Raw genomic sequence first — 19,811 nt, 5'->3', positions numbered from 1 at the left:
TTTTTGATTTACTGATCAACAGCATGTCATCCACATATAAAAGCAAGTAAATAGGTAGATTATTATCCATTTTAAAATAGAAGCAACTGTCATATTGGCTTCTAGTGAATCCTATACCTATTATAAAGGTGTCAAACCTTTTGTACTATTGCCTAGGGGACTGTTTTAACCCATATAGGGATCTTTTTAAGAGGCAAGCATGTTTAGGGAATTTCGGGTTAGTAAACCCCATAGGTTGACTCATATAGATTTTTTCTTCTAGTGTTCCATGAAGAAATGCAGTGGTGACATCCAACTGCTCTTTCTAGGTCTTGATAAGCAACTACAAACAGCATTAACCTAATTGTTTTGTATTTTATCACAGAGGAGAAGACTTCATTAAAGTTTATCCCCTCCCTTTGGGTAAACCCCTTAGCCACAAGTCTGGCTTTGTACCTAGGTGGGTCAGCTATGGAAATACCCTCTTTAAGTTTAAACAACCACTTACATTGGGTCAGCTTCTGATTTCTTGGTTTTGGAACTATTGTCCAGGTTTCATTTACCTTTAAGGACTGCATTTCCTCCTCCATAGCTGTTTTCCATTTGTCCCTATCCTTGGATTCCATGGCCTCTTGATATGTATCAGGTTCAAACCTAAGCACTTCAGTCCCTGCAAGTAGAGCAGTGTATATCAGTTCTGCATATGAGTACCTTGAGGGTGGTTTTACCTCTCTTCTGGTTCTGTCTCTGGCCAATTGGTAGTTAGTCAGTTCATTTTGCTGTGGTTCTAGGAACTCTTCTGCTTCCTCATCTTCAGCTTGGTCAGGTTCCTCAGGTGCAATTTCAGTTTCAGGCAACTGGGTAGTTTGAGCTTGTGTTTGAGGTGGGTTTACTTGATGGGTTGTGTGCTCCACCTCAATCTGTGTGGTATTGGTCTGTCTAGCAGCTTCTTCTGTGCTTTTGGTTGTTCCTTCATCAGGGTTAGTGCCTTTGCATGGGAATACTCCCTCATTAAACACAACATCCCTGCTTACTAAGATTCTGACCCCTGGTGACTCTCTGTCCCACAGCCTGTATCCCTTTGTGCCCTCAGGATATCCAAGGAACACACACCTGATTGATCTTGGCTCTAGTTTTCCCCCCACTGTGTGAGCATATGCAGCACAGCCAAACACTCTTAAGTGCCCTAGTTCTGGTCTTCTCCCTGACCATCTTTCTTCTGGACTGATAAGGCTTAGTGCTGTGGAAGGACTCATATTCACTAAGTAGGCAGCTGTGGAGAGAGCTTCTCCCCAGAAAGTTTTTGGTAGGTTTGAAGTGATCAAGAGGCATCTTACTTTGTCTAGCAGTGTTCTGTTCATCCTCTCAGCCACCCCATTTTGCTGAGGGGTATTTCTCATTGTCCTATGCCTCAGGATCCCCTGTTCACTGCAGAACTTATCAAACTCTAGATTACAGAACCAAGCCCATTGTCAATCCTAAGGGCTTTCACCTTTCTGCCAGACTGGTTTTCAACAAGGGTTTTCCAGTCTTTAAACTTTGCTAGGGCTTGATCCTTTGACCTAAGTAAGAATACCCAGACCTTCCTGCTGTAGTCATCTACTATAGAGAGGAAATAGCTGTTTCCACCATGAGATTTAACCTTTTCTGGCCCCCATAAATCAGAATGTAGGTAATCCAAACAGTTGTTTGCTAGGTGAACTCCCTTAGGAAAACTATTTCTGTGCTGTTTACCAAGTACACAACTTTCACAGAACTTTAGACTTGTAACAGTGTCTTTCCCAAATTGTCCTAGCCTGTTCAGTACATCCATTCCCTTCTGACTCATATGGCCTAATCTTAAGTGCCACCTTTCTGTTATTGATAAATTTTTAGACCCAAGTGTTGTGCTGTTGCAGTCAGAATAAAAACTACCACATAGTACATATAGCCCATTTTTCTTTTCTCCTGTCAGCACTAGATTCTCATTTTTATATACATTCAACCACCCACTGTTAGCCTTATAGTAGCAGCCTGCTTCATCTAGGGTGCCTAATGATATGAGGTTTCTCTTTAAGTTAGTTATATATCTGACTTTGGTCAACCTTATTAGTTTTCCCCCATTTAACCTAAGGGTAATGCAGCCAATCCCCTTAACCCTACAGTCTTGGTTGTTCCCCATGTACACAGTCTCATGATCAGACTCCTCAAAGTCTTGGAACCAACTCCTATTAGGGCTCATATGGAAAGTGCAACCAGAATCTAACACCCATTCCTTTACAGTGTCAGATATTGACACTGTTAGGACTTCTGGTTCATCCATTTGGTTACTAGTGCTGGCTAGGTTGCTCTCTGTGTTACCTAGTTTCTGTTTTTTCTTCCAATCAAAACAGTTTTTCTTTAGGTGGCCTGTCTTATTACAGTGGTAACATTTCTTGGTTTCTGTTTTTGCTTTGTTGTTCCCCTTCCATTTCTTCTTGTTCTTACCCCCCTGACTTGATTGAAACCCTTTACTAGACTGAGCAGGTTCTATTCTACCCTTCACAAACAGAGTGCTATTGTTCCTCTTAAGAGTTTTAAGCTCTAATTCTCTAGCCTTAAGACCCGCCATTATCAAATCAACACTGGGTACAGTACCGTAGTACTGAAGGGCATTCTTGACTACTTGGTAGTCTTCAGTTAGGGAATTTAATAATATCATGGCAAGACTAGTTTGTCCTAGTTCTTGGTCTGTGCCCTTTAAGATTATATTCATCTTAAGGAATTCATCTATGTTTTCCTCTATGGACTTCGAATTATCCATCTTATAAGAGAATAAGGCTCCCTTTAAGAAAGCCAAATTCGGTGCAGACTGTAAAGCATATAGAGATTCTAATTTACCCCATAAACCAAGAGGAGTTTCGAATCCATCTACCTTCCGAAGGACACTGTCAGAAAGATTCATCACGATCAGGTTATAAGCTTCTTCATCAATCTCTTCCTTCTTCTCCAGTTTCTCCTCTGACCATTTCTTGGGATCCTTTTCCAGTGCAATTGCAACTTTGTTATGTGAGAGAAGAACCTTCATCTTCTTTTTCCAACTCTCGAAGTCGATCTTCCCATCGTATTGGGAGATCTCCATTCGGGTGGTGCTCATTTTCTTGTAATGACAGGGAAAGAAAAGTCTAAGGCGTACTTGGCGTTGTTACACCAGAGGTTGTCAATTACTGTTATGCAGTTTTTAAGGCGGTCACTAGTTTTCCAGCCGATATACCCTTACACTTTATCAAGATTTGACTCTCTAGAACCAATTCTAGACTCAAAGAAGTAAAAAATCCACAAAACCCCAATTTTCGAAACCCTAATTTTGTGAAACCCTAATTTCTGTTTCTTTAACAAAAAATTCCCAAATTCACAAAACCCTAATTTCGTAAAAGAACTTCTTATACTGAAACAATGACAGAGAAGGTGAGTCTGAGGCATACGAGGCGTTGTTACACCAGACATTGCCAATTACTGCTATGCAGTTTTTAAGGCGGTCACTAGTCTTCCAGCTGATATACCCTCACACTCGATCAAGATTGACTCTCTAGGACTTAATTGGAGACTCACAGGAATTGATTTGGAAAAACCCCCAATTTCTTAGAAGAACCCTAATTTTACGAAACCCTAATTTTGTAAAACACGAACTTCACTTTCAAGAAATGGCTCTGATACCACTGTTATAGCCGAAAACTTAATACTGATCTATCAACACAAAACAATCACACCAAGAAACAAGAAAACACCACAAAATCAAACACACAAACAAGCCACGATTTATCGTGGTTCACTTATCCTTTTATGGATAAGCTACATCCACGTTGAGCTCAAGAACGGTATGAGCTCACTGCACTTCGATTACCAGAAACAGTCAAGATTACACAGATTCAACACTCACCAGATCTACCCGTTTACAACAGCAACCAGCCTTACAAGATACTCTCTGAATATCCCAAACCAGAGAGAACAATACTCTCACCTGAATGATTAAAACCCCTAATCACTCGACTGATTTAACTCACAATCTGGAATGAAGAATCTCAACCCTAACACAGAGAAGAGCCGACACAGAGAACCCTAACGACTGTATATCACTCTGCCAAATCTGAATGAACATGCGTTTATATATGGTTTGACTTCGTGAATGATCCTGGCCGTTAGATCTGGAATGCATCCTGTGGTCTGAATTCGTCCAAGTTAATATGCCTAAAACGACGCCGTATTAATGTTACTTAAACGACGTTGTTTCAGGCTTCCATATTTAACATAAACCTTTCTCAATTTTCTACAAAATGTATGTCATTAATTTAAACGAACAATTCTAATGGCATACCCAAAAATCGCTGGTGCACCTAGAATTACAACCCCGAATGTGACCCAAACAACCACCTCGTTTGGCATGTTAAGCCAAGTGGCAGTCACATTCCGAACTCAGTCACAACAATGATTGTTGCCCTTATAACTCATTCAACTCTCTCGTACCCAACGAAATCGAGAAATAAAGCATAGAAATGAGAAAAGGAGGCCAACAAAAATGCAAGCTATAAGAAAATATAAAAGGTATGCGACTCCTCTTGACATTTCAAATTTATAATTGGTGGCAAAAATTGCAGCTGAGGTAGAAATGATGTAACCTCCCATCACTAAGTTTTTTTCGAATTTGTCTTCATGGTCATCATTAGATGGAATCCTATTGTTAGGCAGAGCCCCATTGATAGGTGGAGCCCTCCTTGGTAGAGAGAAGACTACAATTTGAGTTGTTCAAGGGGAGACTACAGTTGGAGTTGGCGGAGGAGTTGGCAGAGGGGAGACTACAAATGGAGTTGTTAGATGGGTGACTATAGGTGGAATTGTCGAGCGAGAGACTGTAGGTGGAGTTGCTAGAGAGGAGACTACAGTTGGAGTTTTCAAAAGGGGAGACTACAGATGGAGTTGTTATAGGGAAGACTACAAGTGGAGTTGGGTTCATAGGTGCACCATTTAGAATTTGATTCAGAACTTCAATCCAATGCTCTTGACGAGACACTGGGTCATAGACCCTAAATTGAATGGAATTGTATCATAAGACCATAAAAAATGAACCTAGACCCCACATACGTTATCACCAACCAGCAAAAATCCTAGCCAACAGGAACAAAAGCTTGTATTCAACACCTAGGGCTTTAATGTTAGTGGTGGTATGGTGGTCTATAGGTTATTTCTTGGTTGGTTTACGAGCGAATGAGAGAGACGACATGACTAGGGTGACTAGGGTTTTCAATGGCATCATGGTATGGTTTGACTAGGTTTTCAATGGCGTCGTGGTTTGTAGGTTCTTTCTTTGTTGGTTTACAAGCGAATGAAAGAGACGAGATGACTGGTGCAACTAAGGTTCTTAGTGGCATCGTGGTCTGTCGATTCCTCTTCTTTGTTTCTTTTAGCGAATGAGAGAAAGACCAAAAGGTTGTATCGGGTTTCTATGCAACCACTAAACAATTCTCCTTGTACACAGATTTCGCTACATATCCTAAGGTTTTACTTTTCAGGATTCAAAGCATCAAAAAAATCCATTTTACCCTTTGACCGTTATATTTAAAGATTTTTTTTAATCAAAATATTATTACTTGGCAATCATGTTGATGTCGTATGATAAGAGCACAAATAAATAGGAAACAAAGCCACAAAATAAAAATTGAGTGCTTAATCTGACTTTCTTTGTTGGAAAGGAACGCTGCAAAGATACAGAGATGTCACAATGTCGAACCCCGTCACAACAATGGTAGTTGCCTTGATAACCCATTTAGCTCTCCCATACCCAGTGAGACCGAGAAATAAAGCATAGAATTGAGAGAAGGGGCCGACAAAAGTGCAAGTTATAAGAAAATACAAAAGGTATGACGCTTCTCTTACATTTCAGATTTACAATTAGTGGCCAAAACTACAACCGAGGTAGAAATGATGTAACCTCCCATCGATAAGAATTTTTTTGAATTTGTCTTCATAGACATCATTAGGTGGAGCCCCACTGATAGGTGGAGCCCTCTTTGGTAGAGAAAAGACTACAATATGCGCTAGTGAAGAGGAGACTATAGTTGGAGTTGGCGGAGGAGTTGGTTACTATAGGTGGAGTTGTCAAAGGGATACAGGAGGCCGACAAAAATGCAAGCTACAAAAAATACAAAACGTATGCCACTTTTCTATACATTTCAGATTTACAATTGCTAGCCAAAACTGTAGCCGAGGTAGAAATGATGTAACCTCCCATCACAAAGACTTTTATGAATTTGTCTTCATAGTCATCATTAGGTGGAGCTCTCCTTGGCAGAGAGAAATCTATAATTTGAGTTGTTGAAGGGGAGACTGTAGTTGGAGTTGGCGGAGGAGGTTATAAGGGAACAGGTAAAGTTCTCAATGGGTGACTATAGGTGGAATTGTCGAAAGGGAGACTATAGGTGGAGTTGTCGAAGGGGAGACTACAGGTGGAGTTGCCAGAAATGAGATTACAGTTGGAGTTGTCGAAGGAAGACAGGTAGAGTTGTCGGATGGGTGACTATAAGTGGAATTGTCTAAGGGGAGACTATAAATGGAGTTGTCGAAGGGGAGATTGCTGGTGGAGTTGCCAGAAGAGAGACTACAAGTGGAGTTGTGAAAGGGAGACTGCAGGTGAAGTTGCCAGAGGGTAGACTACAGGTGGAGTTGGGTTCACAGGTGTACCGTCTAGAATTTGATTCAAAATTTTAATCCAGTGGTCTTGATGAGACTTTGGGTTGTAGACCCTAAATCAAACGGAGTCGTATCATTAGACTATAAAAAATGAACCTACCAAGTCAAGATTTACCAAATCAAAATTTTGATCAAGAATACGTACCCTTTCGATCCTGAGTGATACTTTTATACCAAAGGAACCTTACTGCCATTTGATTTAAGATTAACGTTTTTTAACGAATGAACCTTACTGCTAGGGGTGAGCATGAGTAGCGGGTAGAAATGAAACCGGAACCAGAACCAGCACTGTACGGGTAGGTTCCGGTTCCATTTTATTGGAACTGACATTGTGCGGTTCCGGTTTCGGTTCCGATTCTTATGTGTGGAGGAACCGGAACCGAAACCTGTAAAAAGAACCTGAAACGGGTACCTTGCTTGGAACTTATAGCGGGTACCCGATTTGGAACCTGTTTGGAACCGATTGTTGGAACCTGTTTTGGAACCTATTTTGGAACCTGTTTTGGAACTTGGGTTCCAATGAAATATTTGTGAATAATGGGGGGTTTCATTATTTTACATATAAAAAATTTAAAATAGAAAAAGTTAAAATTTTAGAATAACCTAATTAAATAAATATACAATATTACTTATTACATATAAACTACACCATATTAAAAACTTTAATATATTATAATATATTAATATTAAAGTTTTGATTAATTAAGTATATAATTGGAATTAGGATCCAATTAAAAGTGTTTTAATGTTATTAAAAGAATCATTTTTGAATAAAATAGTATATTTGATTGAATAATAATATATTTAGTTATTTACTTCAATTATCAAGTTCTAATTATATCTATCGTAAATTAGCAATTAATTAATTATATATGATAAATTGATAAACATTAATAAATTTAATTACTAGTTAAATATCATACTTAATCAATTATAACATTACATTATAGTTAAATGATTACTTAATTAATTATAATTTTATAACATTACTTAATTGATTTATAGTATAATTAGGTACGTACTTAATTAATTATAATATCTCATTACAAACATAGTACAATACTTAATTAAATGATTAAAAATTTAATTAATTATAATATTACATTAAAGATTTATAGTATGAATACTTAATTCACTAAACATTACATTATAGTATGATCACATAATTATTATATATTACATAATAATGATTACTTAATTGATTATGACATATATTATAAACATGTAATTACTAATTTATTACATAAACATTAGCATAATACTTAATTAAATGATTAGATATTTAATAATATAACATTACATTATAAATTTACAGTATGATTACTTAATTAATTGTAACATTAATTAAATAATTACTGTTAATTATAATATTCTATTATAAACAAATTAATTATAATATATATTAAAGATTTATAGTATGATTACTAATCATTGTAACATTTCATTATTTATGAACATAATTAATTATAACATTACATAATTAAATGATTATTTAATTGATTATAACATTATATTATAAACATACATTATAAACAAATGATACTTAATTAAATGATTAGAAATTTAATTAATTAAGCATTACATTATAAATAATTACTAATTAAATTAAACATTATTACTTAATTAATTATAGCATTACATAGTTAAATAATTACTTAATTAGTTATAAATTTATAACATTACATTATAAACATTAGTAATTTACTATATTATTACATACTTAATTAATTATTAAAAATTTATTAATTATAAACATACATTATAGAATTGTAGTATGATTACTTAATCAATTATAACATTTCATTATAGATTTATAGTATGATTACTTAATTAATTATAATATTCCATTATAGATTTATAGTATGATTACTTAATCAATTATAACATTTATTATAAACATAATATTAATTAAATGATTAGAAATTTAATTAATTACAATATTAACTTATAGATTATAGTATGATTACTTAATTCATTATACATTACATTTAGTATGATCACATAATTAATTTAACATTATATAATTAAATTATTCTTAATTGATTATAACATTATATTTAAACATTAGTAATTTACTACATAAACTTAGCACAATACTTAATTAAATGATTAGAAATTTAATTAATTATAACATATTAACATTACATTATAAATTTATAGTACGATTACTTATAATTGACATTACATTATAAATAATGATTACTTAATTAAATTATTACGTAATTAATTATAACATTATTAATTACATATATTATGTACACTTAATTAATTATAGCATTACATAGTTAACTGATTACTTAATTAGTTATAAATTTATAACATTACATTATAAACATTATTAATTTACTACGTTAGTCATTAGTACATTACTTAATTAAATGGTTAAAAAATCTAATATTGTAACATTATATTGTAAATTATAGTATGATTACTTAATTAATTATAATATACATTATAAACATTAGTATAATATTTAATTAAATAATTATAAATTAATTAATTATAAATTATATTATATATGTATAGTATGATTACTTAATTAATTATAACATTACATTATAATTAAATAATTACTTAATTAATTACAATATTATTATATTACATTATAAACATTAACAATTTATAACATTAAATTAACAATTTACAGATGAATAATTGTTTGTGTCTTGGTTTTGATTAAGAAAATTTATGTGAATTGTGATGAATTGATTGAATTCAAGTGTTACCTAAAGATTAGAGGATTTATGAGTTACATTGGACACAAATGAATGAGTAATCAAAATTTGTTAGGGGTGTATTTGTAAACTTTTAAGGTATTTTTGTTATTTTTTAAACTAATTAATAATTACTTAATTAATTACAATATTATTATATTACATTATAAACATTAACAATTTATAACATTAAATTAACAATTTACAGATGAATAATTGTTTGTGTCTTAGTTTTGATTGAGAAATTTTATATGAATTTGTGATGAATTGATTGAATTCAAGTGTTACCTAAAGATTAGAGGATTTATGAGTTACATTGGACACAAATGAATGAGTAATCAAAATTTGTTATGGGTGTATTTGTAAACTTTTAAGGTATTTTTGTCATTTTTTAAACTAATAAGGGGGTAATTGATTTTTTATAGGGTACCCGGGAAAGGAACCGGAACCGGAACCTGAATTTTAGGTTCCGGTTCCTTGAATTTAAGAACCTGCACTGTGCGGTTCCGGTTCCGGTTCCTTTTTTTGGGAACCTGCACTGTGCAGTTCCGGTTCCGGTTCCGATTCCGGTTCCCCCGAAAAATACAGGGTACCTGGAATCGCTCACCCCTACTTACTGCCATTTGATCTAAGAGGCAACATTAGATGCTTGAGAGTCTATATAAATTCAAGATCTTGGAAAAATTTGGGAGAGAGATTCATACTTGTTTTCTTGATCTTCCATTACTTGCAGTAACGATGAGTGAGAGAACCCTATCTGGTGTGATTGTGTGCACAATTGACTTAAAATTCAAAATATTTACTAGAACGAAAAGATTTTCCAATTAGAATTAATATGCACCTTTTTAAATTTCTAACAAGCAATATCGAAATATAAAATACGATATTTCCCATTGCCGCCGTCAACAAGCCCTACCCCCACACATACGGCCACACCCAACATGTGTACAACCACCACCTACGCCATCACCACCAAGCAAACATCCCAGCCAAATTAACAAGCCAATATCACAACCCAGTCAACCAGAAAAACCTAGACCCCACATACACCATCACCACCCAACAAACATCCCAGCTAACACGAACAAAAGTTTGTATTCGACACCTAGGGCTTCAATGTCGGCGGTCGTATGATGGTCTATAGATTCTTTCTCTATTGGTTTACGAGCGAATGAGAGAGATGAGATGACTAAGGTGACTAGGGTTTTCAGTGGCGTCGTGGTATGGTTTGATTGGGGTTTTAGTGTCGGGGTGGTCTGTAGGTTTTTTCTATGTTGGTTTACGAGTGAATGAGAGAGACGAGATGACTTGTACGACTATGATTTTCAGTGGCAGCTGTGGTATGGGGTCTGCTAATTCCTCTTCTCTGATCTTTTAGCGAACAAGAGAGACCAAAAGGTAGTATTTGTTTTTCAATGCAACCGCTAAACAATTCTCCTTGCACACAAGTTTCACTACATATCTCAAGGTTTTACTTTTTCATTTAAGGATTCAAAGCATCACAAAAAGGTCGATTTTACCCATTAATCATTATATTTAAAGATTTGTTTTTTACTTAAAAATTTTATTACTTGGCAATCATGTTGATGTCATATGATAAGAGCACAAGTAAATAGGAAAAAAATTCAAAAAATAAAAATTAAGCGCTTAATTTGACTTTCTTTATTGGAAAGGAATGCTACATAGATGCAAAGATGTCACGATGACGAACCTCATCACAACAATGGTAGTTGCCCTGATAACCCGTTCAGCTCTCCCGTACCTAGTGAGACCGAGAAATAAAGCATAGAATTGAGAGAGGGGGCTGACAAAAATGCAAGTTATAAGAAAATACAAAACGTATGACCCTCCTCTTACATTTCAGATTTACAATTAGTGGCTAAAACTGCAACCGAGGTAGAAATGATGTAACATCCCATCATTAAGACTTTTTCGAATTTGTCTTCATAGTCATTATTAGGTGGGGCCCCATTGATAGGTGGTGCCCTTCTTAGCGGAGAGAAGACTACAATTTAAGCTGCCGAAGGGGAGACTGCAATTGAAGTTGGCAGAGGTGAGACAATAAGTAGAGTTTTTGGATGGGTGATTATAGGTGGAATTGTCGAAGGGGAGACTGTAGGTGGAGTTGTTGAAGGAGAGACTATAGTTGAAGTTAGTGGTGGAGTTGGCATATGGGAGACTACAGGTAAAGTTGTCGGATGGGTGACTATAGATGGAATTGTCGAAAGGGAGACTATAGTTGGAGTTGTCAAAGGGGAGATTGCAGGTGGAGTTGCTAGAAGGGAGACTATAGGCGGAGTTGTCGAAGGGAGACTATAGGTGCAATATTAACTTGAAATTCAAAATATTGATTAGAATAGAAAGACTTTCCAGTTAGAATTAATATGCATCCTTCTAAATTTCTAAAATGTAATATCAAAATATAAAAAATGAAATTTCTCACTACCACCATCACCAAGCACCACCCCTAGCCCCACCCCCCATACCCATACCCATACCCATACCCATACCCATACCCCCACCCACAGCCTCACCCAGCATGTTTACAACCACCACCTATGCTAACACCACCCAACAAACATCCCAAGCAACACCAACAAGCCAACATCACTACCCAATCAACAAGAGAAACCTAGCACCCACATACGCCATCACCACCCAACAAATATCCCAGCCAACACTAACAAGCCACCATCACCACCCAGCCACTAACACTAAAACCAACACCAACAACTGCCTAAACCCCTCGCATTTTCAACCCTAACCCTTTTCAAATAGACCATTTTCACACCATTTTTATAAATAAAATTTAAAAAAAAAACAATGTGATGTACTTGGCTACAGACAATGTCGCCATAATCTACTTCTCGTCGACCACTCGCCTTCCTCCAATCGCCAACAGTTCCCTTCTCAAGGACACATTGCCCATGGTTTCAATGGCGTCGTGGTATGGTAGTCTATCAAGTTCTCTTCTTTATTGGTTTATAAGCGAATGAGGGAGACAAAAAGGCTATAATTGACGTCTAGGGTTTCAGTGTCCACGATGGTATGATATTTTGTAGGTTCTTTCCTGGTTGGTTTATGAACAAATAAGAGAGATAAGTTGATTGGGGTGACTAGGGTTTTCAGTGGCGTTGTGGTATGGTTTGACTAGGGTTTCAGTGTCAGGTTGGTCTGTAGGTTCTTTCTCTATTGGTTTACGAGCGAATGGGACAGACGAGATGACTAGTGTGACTAAGTTTTTCAATGGCGGCGGTGGTATGGGGTCTACTGGTTCCTCTTCTTTGTTTTTTTAGTGAACAAGAGAGAGACCAAAAGGCTATATTAGGGTTTCAATGCAAACGCCAAACAATTCTCCTTGCACACAAGTTTTGCATCACAAAAAAATTATTATTCAAAGATTTTTTTCATTACTCAAAAAAATTATTGTTTCGCAATCATGTTGATGTCATATGATAAGAGATAAAATAAATAGGAAAAAAAGATACAAACTAAAAATATAGCACTTAATTTTACTTTCTTCACTAGAAAGGAACGCTGCAAAGATGTAGAGGTGTCACAATTATGAACCCCGTCACAGCAATGGAAGTTGCCCTTATAACTCAATCACCTCTCACATACCCAACGAGATTGAGCAATAAAACATAAAATTGAGAGAGGAGGCTGACGAAAATGCAAGCTATAAGAAAATACAAAAGGTATGACGCTCTTCTTGACATTTCAAATTTACAATTAGTGGTCAAAACTGCAGCCGAGGTAGAAATGATGTAACCTCTCATAACTAAGACGTTTTCGAATTTGTTTTTACAGTCATCATTAGGTGGAGTCCCATTGATATGTAAAGCCTTCATTGGCAAAGAAAAGACTACAATTTGAGTTGCCGTAGGGGAGATTGTAGTTGGAGTTGGCAAAGAGGAGACAACAGGTAGAGTTTTTGGACGGGTGACTATATATAGGTGAAATTGTTAGAAGGGAGATTGTAGGTGGAATTGTCGAAGGTGAGACTGTTGTTGGAGTTAGCACAAAAGTTAGCAGAGGGGGCCTACAAGTAGGGTTGTCGGATGGATGACTATAAGTGGAATTATCGAAGGGGAGACTGTAGGAAGAGTTGTTGAAGGGGAGACTACCGGTGGAGTTACCAGAAAGAGGATTGTAAGTAGAGTTGTGGAAGGGAAAGTGGAGGCTGACAAAAATGCATGCTGCAAGAAAATAGAAAACATATGTTGCTTTTCTTGACATTTCAAATTTACAATTAGTAGTCAAAACTACAGTTGAGGTAGACATGATTTAACCTCCCATCACAAAGACTTTTACGAATTTGTCTTCATAGTCATCATTAGGTGGAGCCCTATTGTTAGGTGGAGTCCTCAATGGCAGAGAGAAGACTATAATTTGAGTTAACGAAAGGGAGATTGCAGTTGGAGTTGGTGGAGGAATTGGCAGAGGGAAGACTATAGTTAGAGTTTTTGGATGGATGACTATAGGTGGAATTGTCGAATGGGAGTCTACAGGTGGAGTCATCGAAGGCGAGATTGCAGGTGAAGTTTCCAAAGGGGAGACTATAGGTGGAGTTGTCGAAGGGAGACAGGAGGCCGACAAAAATGCAAGCTACAAGAAAATACAAAACGTATATCGCTTTTCTATACATTTTTTATTTACAATTTCTAGCCAAAACTGTGAGATAGAAATGATGTAACCTCCCATCACAAAGACTTTTATGAATTTGTCTTCATAGTCATCATTAGGTGGAGTTCCATCATTAGGTGGAGCCATTCTTGGCAGAGAGAAGTCTATAATTTGAGATGTTAAAGGGGAGACTATAGTTGGAGTTGGCGGAGGAGGTTATAGAGGAACAGGTAAAGTTCTCAATGGGTGACTATAGGTGGAATTGTCGAAAGGGAGACTGTAGGTGCAGTTGTTGAAGAGGAGACTACATGTGGAGTTGCCAGAAAGGAGACTACAATTGGAGTTGTCAAAGGAAGAGAGGAGACTGACAAAAATGGAAGCTATAAGAAAATACAAAACGGATGTCACTCCTCTTAACATTTTAGATTTACAAGTGGTGGCCAAAACAATAGCCGAGGTGGAAATGAGTTAACCTCCCATTACTAGGGATTTTTTAAATTTGTTTTCATAGTCATCATTTAGAGGAGCCCCACTGTTAGGTGGAACCCTTCTTGGCAGAAAGAAGACTATAATTCGAGTTGTCAAAGGGGAGACTGCAATTGGAGTTGGCGGAGGAGTTGGCAAAAGGAAGACTATAGGTAGAGTTGTCGGATGCGTGACTATAGGTGGAATTGTAGAAGGGGAGTCTTCAGGTGGAGTTGCTAGAGGGCAAGGTTCCATAAGTGGGTGGAAACAAAAAAGACAAAACAAAAAGTTTAAAGAAGGAAAAATGGAAAGTGGCGGGCCATTACCCTAGAAAAAAAAAAATTCTTTTCTTCCCAGTCTTCACTTGCTGTCTGCCGCTCCAGCCATCTTCTTCTCCCAATCAACTTTGTTGAAAACGTAGCTTGGCACAACTTGACCAACACACAACACACACAACCATATGATGCTAGTTTTTCTAAATCCACCCACTTGCGGAACCCTGCCCACAAATACATTCATAGAGTCATGTCACATACCATTTTCGGGCGGGAAGAAAGTACAAAGGTTGTCAATAAGAGTGAATTTCTGATTTAATTGGTGTGGTCATGGTCCCTCAAATGGGCTAGGCCATGTGACATACCATGGGGTAACCCGTGCTTTCTACTACAAAACTTATTTATTTATTTTTAAAAGCCACGGTTGTGTAAAGTGACATGGGGTACCCTGTGGTGAAGGCTGGACTCTGCAACCTTTTCATCTATCAACATGGCCACGGCTGTGTAAAGTGACACAGAGTACCATGTGTTCTAGTCTGCTCAAAATTGTCTTCTTCTTCTAGCACGTAAGCTTCCCCCAAACTTGATCCTTGTTCTGACGATAACACAACAAAAATAAAAACACAATCAAGCAAAACTAAAATAATTGTAGAAAAGAGAAAGAAACAAAAAAAAAAAAATTTAGTTCTAATTTAGAGTCGTTAGCTTGACTTTCTGCGCTTGATTATTCTGGTTCATGCAATGCCATGGAGATCTTATCTTTTTTCCATCCTCCATCTTCATAATTCTTGAGACGTTGTCCATTCACCTTGAACGTGTCTTTCCCCTCATGGGAAATCTCAATGGCGCCAGAAGGAAATACTTGGGTGACCGTGAAAGGTCTTGACCGTCTGGACCTTAACTTACCTGGAAAAAGTCTGAGTCTAGAATTATATTCGTGATATGCTTGTCAGCTTCCACTCACTTAGAAACATAGTCGACTGCCACAAGGATGTATTTATTAGAAAATGAATTAGGAAAAGGTTCCATAAAGTATATACCCTAAACATCAAATAATTCACATTCAATAATATTGTTCAATGGCATCTCATGTTTCCTAACTATATTCCCTGTTTTTTGGCACCTATCACAAGATGCTACAAAAGCATAAGCAACCTTAAACAATGTAGGCCAGTAAAAACCCACTTGTAGTACCTTTGTAGCTGTCTTGGTTAGCCCAAAGTGGCCACCTACATCTCTGTCATGGCAGTGATGTAGAATGGATGTCATCTCCTCCTCAAGCATGCATCATCGAATACTCTAATCTGCACAAACTTTGAACAAATATGGTTCTTCCCACAAATAATGTTTAACATCAAACAAAAATTTATTTCGTTTGTGAAAAGTAAGATTTAAAGGAAGAACACTTGTGACAATATAATTTGTATACTGTGCATACCATGGAATATATGCATTTAAAATGACAAATAATTGGTCGTTAGGAAACTCCTCTCTTATCAGTATTTCATCTCCTATTTCAGGATTTGTGTCCTCTATCCTAGATAGATGGTCAGCAACCATATTCTCTACACCCTTCTTATCCCTAATTTCTAGGTCAAATTCTTGTAACAACAAAATCCATCTAATTAACCTAGGTTTGGCATCTTTCGTAGCAAGTAAATATTTCAAGGCTGAATGGTCAGTGTAGACAATTACTTTACTCAAAACAAGGTATGAATGAAATTTGTCAAATGCAAATACTACTACTAGGAGTTCATTTTCAGTGGTTGCATAATTTTGTTGAGTCACATTTAAGGTCCGACTAGCATAGTATATAGTTTGGAATACCTTGTTTTGTCTCTGACCGAGGACAACACTAATAGCTACATCACTAGCATCACACATTAGTTCAAATGGAAAACTCCAATCGGGTGCCACCATAATTAGTGCTGTGATAAGCTTCTCCTTTAGAGTGAGGAAGGCTTGCAAACATTCAGCATTAAAATTAAAAGGAGTATCTTTAATTAATAAATTAGATAGAGGCTTTGAAATTTTAGAAAAATCTTTAATAAATCATCTGTAAAATCCTGCGTGTCCAAGGAAACTCCTCACGGCCTTCACTGATGTAGGTAGGGATAATTTTTCAATCACTTCCACCTTTTGTTCTATCCGCTTCAATCCCCTTTTGGGAGATTTTATGAACCAAAACTATTCCTTCCTGCACCATAAAATGACACTTCTCCCAATTTAAAACTAGGTTAGTGTCTTCGCATCTCCGCAAAACTAAAGCCAAATTATTCAAACATGCATCAAAAGAGGAACCAAAAACTGAAAAATCATCCATAAAAATTTCCAAAAATTCCTCTACCATATCATGAAAAATGGACATCATGCATCTTTGAAAAGTGGCAGGTGCATTGCATAAACCAAAAGGCATCCTCTAATATGCAAATGTCCTATAAGGAAAGTGAGAGTGGTTTTCTCCTGATCCTTTGGAGCTATAGCTATTTGGTTATACCCAGAGTACCCATCAAGAAAACAATAAAACTCATGCCCAGCAAGTCGCTCTAACATCTTATCAATAAAGGGTAAAGGGAAGTGGTCTTTCCTAGTGGCATCATTTAATTTTCTATAATCTATGCACACTCTCCAACCTGTGACTATCCTAGTAGGTATCAATTCATTATTTATATTTTTCACCACAGTCATACCTCCTTTTTTCGGTATTTCTTGGATAGGACTTACCCATGAACTATCTGAGATATGATAGATAATACCTGCGTTGAGTAGTTTAATCACCTCTTTCTTTACCACTTCTTGCATGCTTGGGTTGAGTCTCCTCTAATGCTAAATTGTTGGCTTGTAGCTGTCTTCCATGAGAATTTTTTGCATGCAAATCAAAGGACTTATTCCCTTTATGTCAGCTATTGTCCAGCCAAATGCTCATTTATGCTCTTTTAACACCCTTAACAATTTCTCTTCCATCAAACCTGTCAAAGAAGATGAAATAATAACAGGTAAAGAAGAAGACTCATCAAGAAATACATAATTTAAATGAGTAGGTAAGGGTTTCAGTTCATGATTTGGTGGCTCTTCAGTTGAGGGCTTTGTTCGAGACAATATTGGCCTTTCTAATGTTTCAAATTTTTGTCGCACGACCCTTTTATAAGGTGGATTTGCCTCCAAACTCGTTACAATCTCAATTAAGTGCTTATTCTCCCCTCCATCTTCTTTTGAATCAACCAAACAAGCTTCCAATGGATCTTCATACCTGTTATTTTGAAAATACTCACGAACCCAAGGATCAAAAGCATCGACTCTAAAACACGTGTTATCTTCTAAAGGGTATTTCATAGTTTTAAAAACATCAAATGTTACTTTTTCATCTCCTACCCTAAGAATTAACTCACCTCTTTGCACATCAATCAATGCCTTACCTATGGCTAAAAATGGTCGTCCTAGAATGAGAGGTATCTCAACATCTTCTTCCATGTCCAACACAAGAAAATCGACAGGAAAAATAAACTTATCTACCTTGAAAGCACGTCCTCCACTATACCTTTAGGATATTTGATTGATCTCTCAGCCAACTGTAGAGATACTGTGGTGGCCCTTGGTACTCCAAGTCCCAATTTCCTAAAAATAGATAAAGGCATTGGATTAATGCTAGCACCTAAATCACATAAAGCTTTGGAAAATAAGAGTGAACCAATAATGCAAGGTATTGTAAAACTCCCTGGATCTTTTAATTTTGGTGGCAATTTATTTTGCAAAATTGCTGATCATTCTTCCGTGAGTTTAGAGCATCTGCAAATGGAATATTAATGTGCAATTTCTTAAAAATATCTAAAAATTTTGCAAACTGCTGATCAACTTTCTGCTGCTTCAATGCAAGAGGGAAAGGAGGCTGAATCACTATCTTCTTAGGTTCAAACAACTTTTCAGCAATGCTATCTGGTTGCACTTTCAGTGCTTCCTCTCTCTCTTGCTCTTTATGCCCAATTTCCTTGCCACTTTTTAGTGTAATTGCCTTCACATGCTCCTTTGGATTTTTCTCTGTGTCACTAGGCAACATTCCTTGAGCTCTTCCTGATATCAAATTTGCCAACTGCCCCATCTGAGTCTCCAAATTTATGATCGAAGCTTCTTGATTCTGAAATCTTGTTTCACTAGAGCTTACAAACTTCGTCACTAGTTCCTCCAAATTGGGTTTCTTTTCTTGAGGAAAACCCGGAGGTGGTGATTTCACTGCATTTTTATTGCTCCATGAAAAATTCAGGTGATTTTGCCAATCAGGGTTGTAAGTATTGGAGTAGGGATTATTCTGTTGTTACTTGTGAAAATTACCAACATAATTAGCACTTTCAGCCGAATTAGCAAACGGGTTACCTACCTGACATTCATTGCTAGGATGTTCTCCTCCACATAGATCACAACTCATGCTCTTCACTTGCATGACTGGGGCACTCATATTATCCATCTTTTTGTTCAATGCTTCCAATTGAGTGGAAATTGTTGTGATTGCATCCACTCCATATAATCCTAATGCCTTCCTTTGTGGCACTTTATCAGATTGCCATTGGTAACTGTTTGAAGCTATCTCATCCAATAATTCATATGTTGCTTCTGGTGTCTTCTTCACTAAAGTGTCTCTTGAAGCTGCATCAATCATAGAACGGTTAGCAGGAATTAAACCATTGTAGAAAGTTTGTACCTGTAACCAAATTGGTAATCCATGATGCGGGCATTTCCTGAACAACTCTCTATAACGCTCCCATGCTTCATATAATGACTCTCCATCTACCAGCATAAAATTAGTGATATCATTACGCATCCTTGCAGTTTTAGAGGGAGGAAAATATTTAGCTAGAAAGCGTTGAACCAATGCATCCCAAGTTGTAATAGATTCTGTAGGAAAAGAATTTAGCCAATTTTGGCTTTATCTCTTAATGAAAAAGGGAACGGTCTCAATCTAATTGCATCGTCTGTGACACCATTCTGCTTGAATGTATCACATATCTCTAAGAAATTTCCAATGTGAGCATTTGGATCCTCGTGGGCTAAACCACTA

At 36.5% G+C, this 19,811-nt stretch overlaps 1 non-coding gene across 1 annotated transcript; it reads left to right on the top strand.

Annotated features, from left to right (window-relative positions):
- The first annotated feature begins 19,470 nt into the window (after window positions 1–19,470).
- LOC116114574 lies at window positions 19,471–19,577 on the top strand. The gene has a single exon (XR_004125572.1). It is a non-coding gene; the product is annotated as a small nucleolar RNA R71 (small nucleolar RNA).
- The last annotated feature ends 234 nt before the right edge of the window (window positions 19,578–19,811 follow it).

The sequence above is a fragment of the Pistacia vera genome, unplaced genomic scaffold (genome assembly GCF_008641045.1).
Source record: "Pistacia vera cultivar Batoury unplaced genomic scaffold, PisVer_v2 Contig713, whole genome shotgun sequence".
Classification (NCBI taxonomy): Eukaryota; Viridiplantae; Streptophyta; class Magnoliopsida; order Sapindales; family Anacardiaceae; genus Pistacia; species Pistacia vera.
Note: the sequence above shows the minus strand (reverse complement) of the source record. Positions and strands in the feature narration are given on the sequence as shown.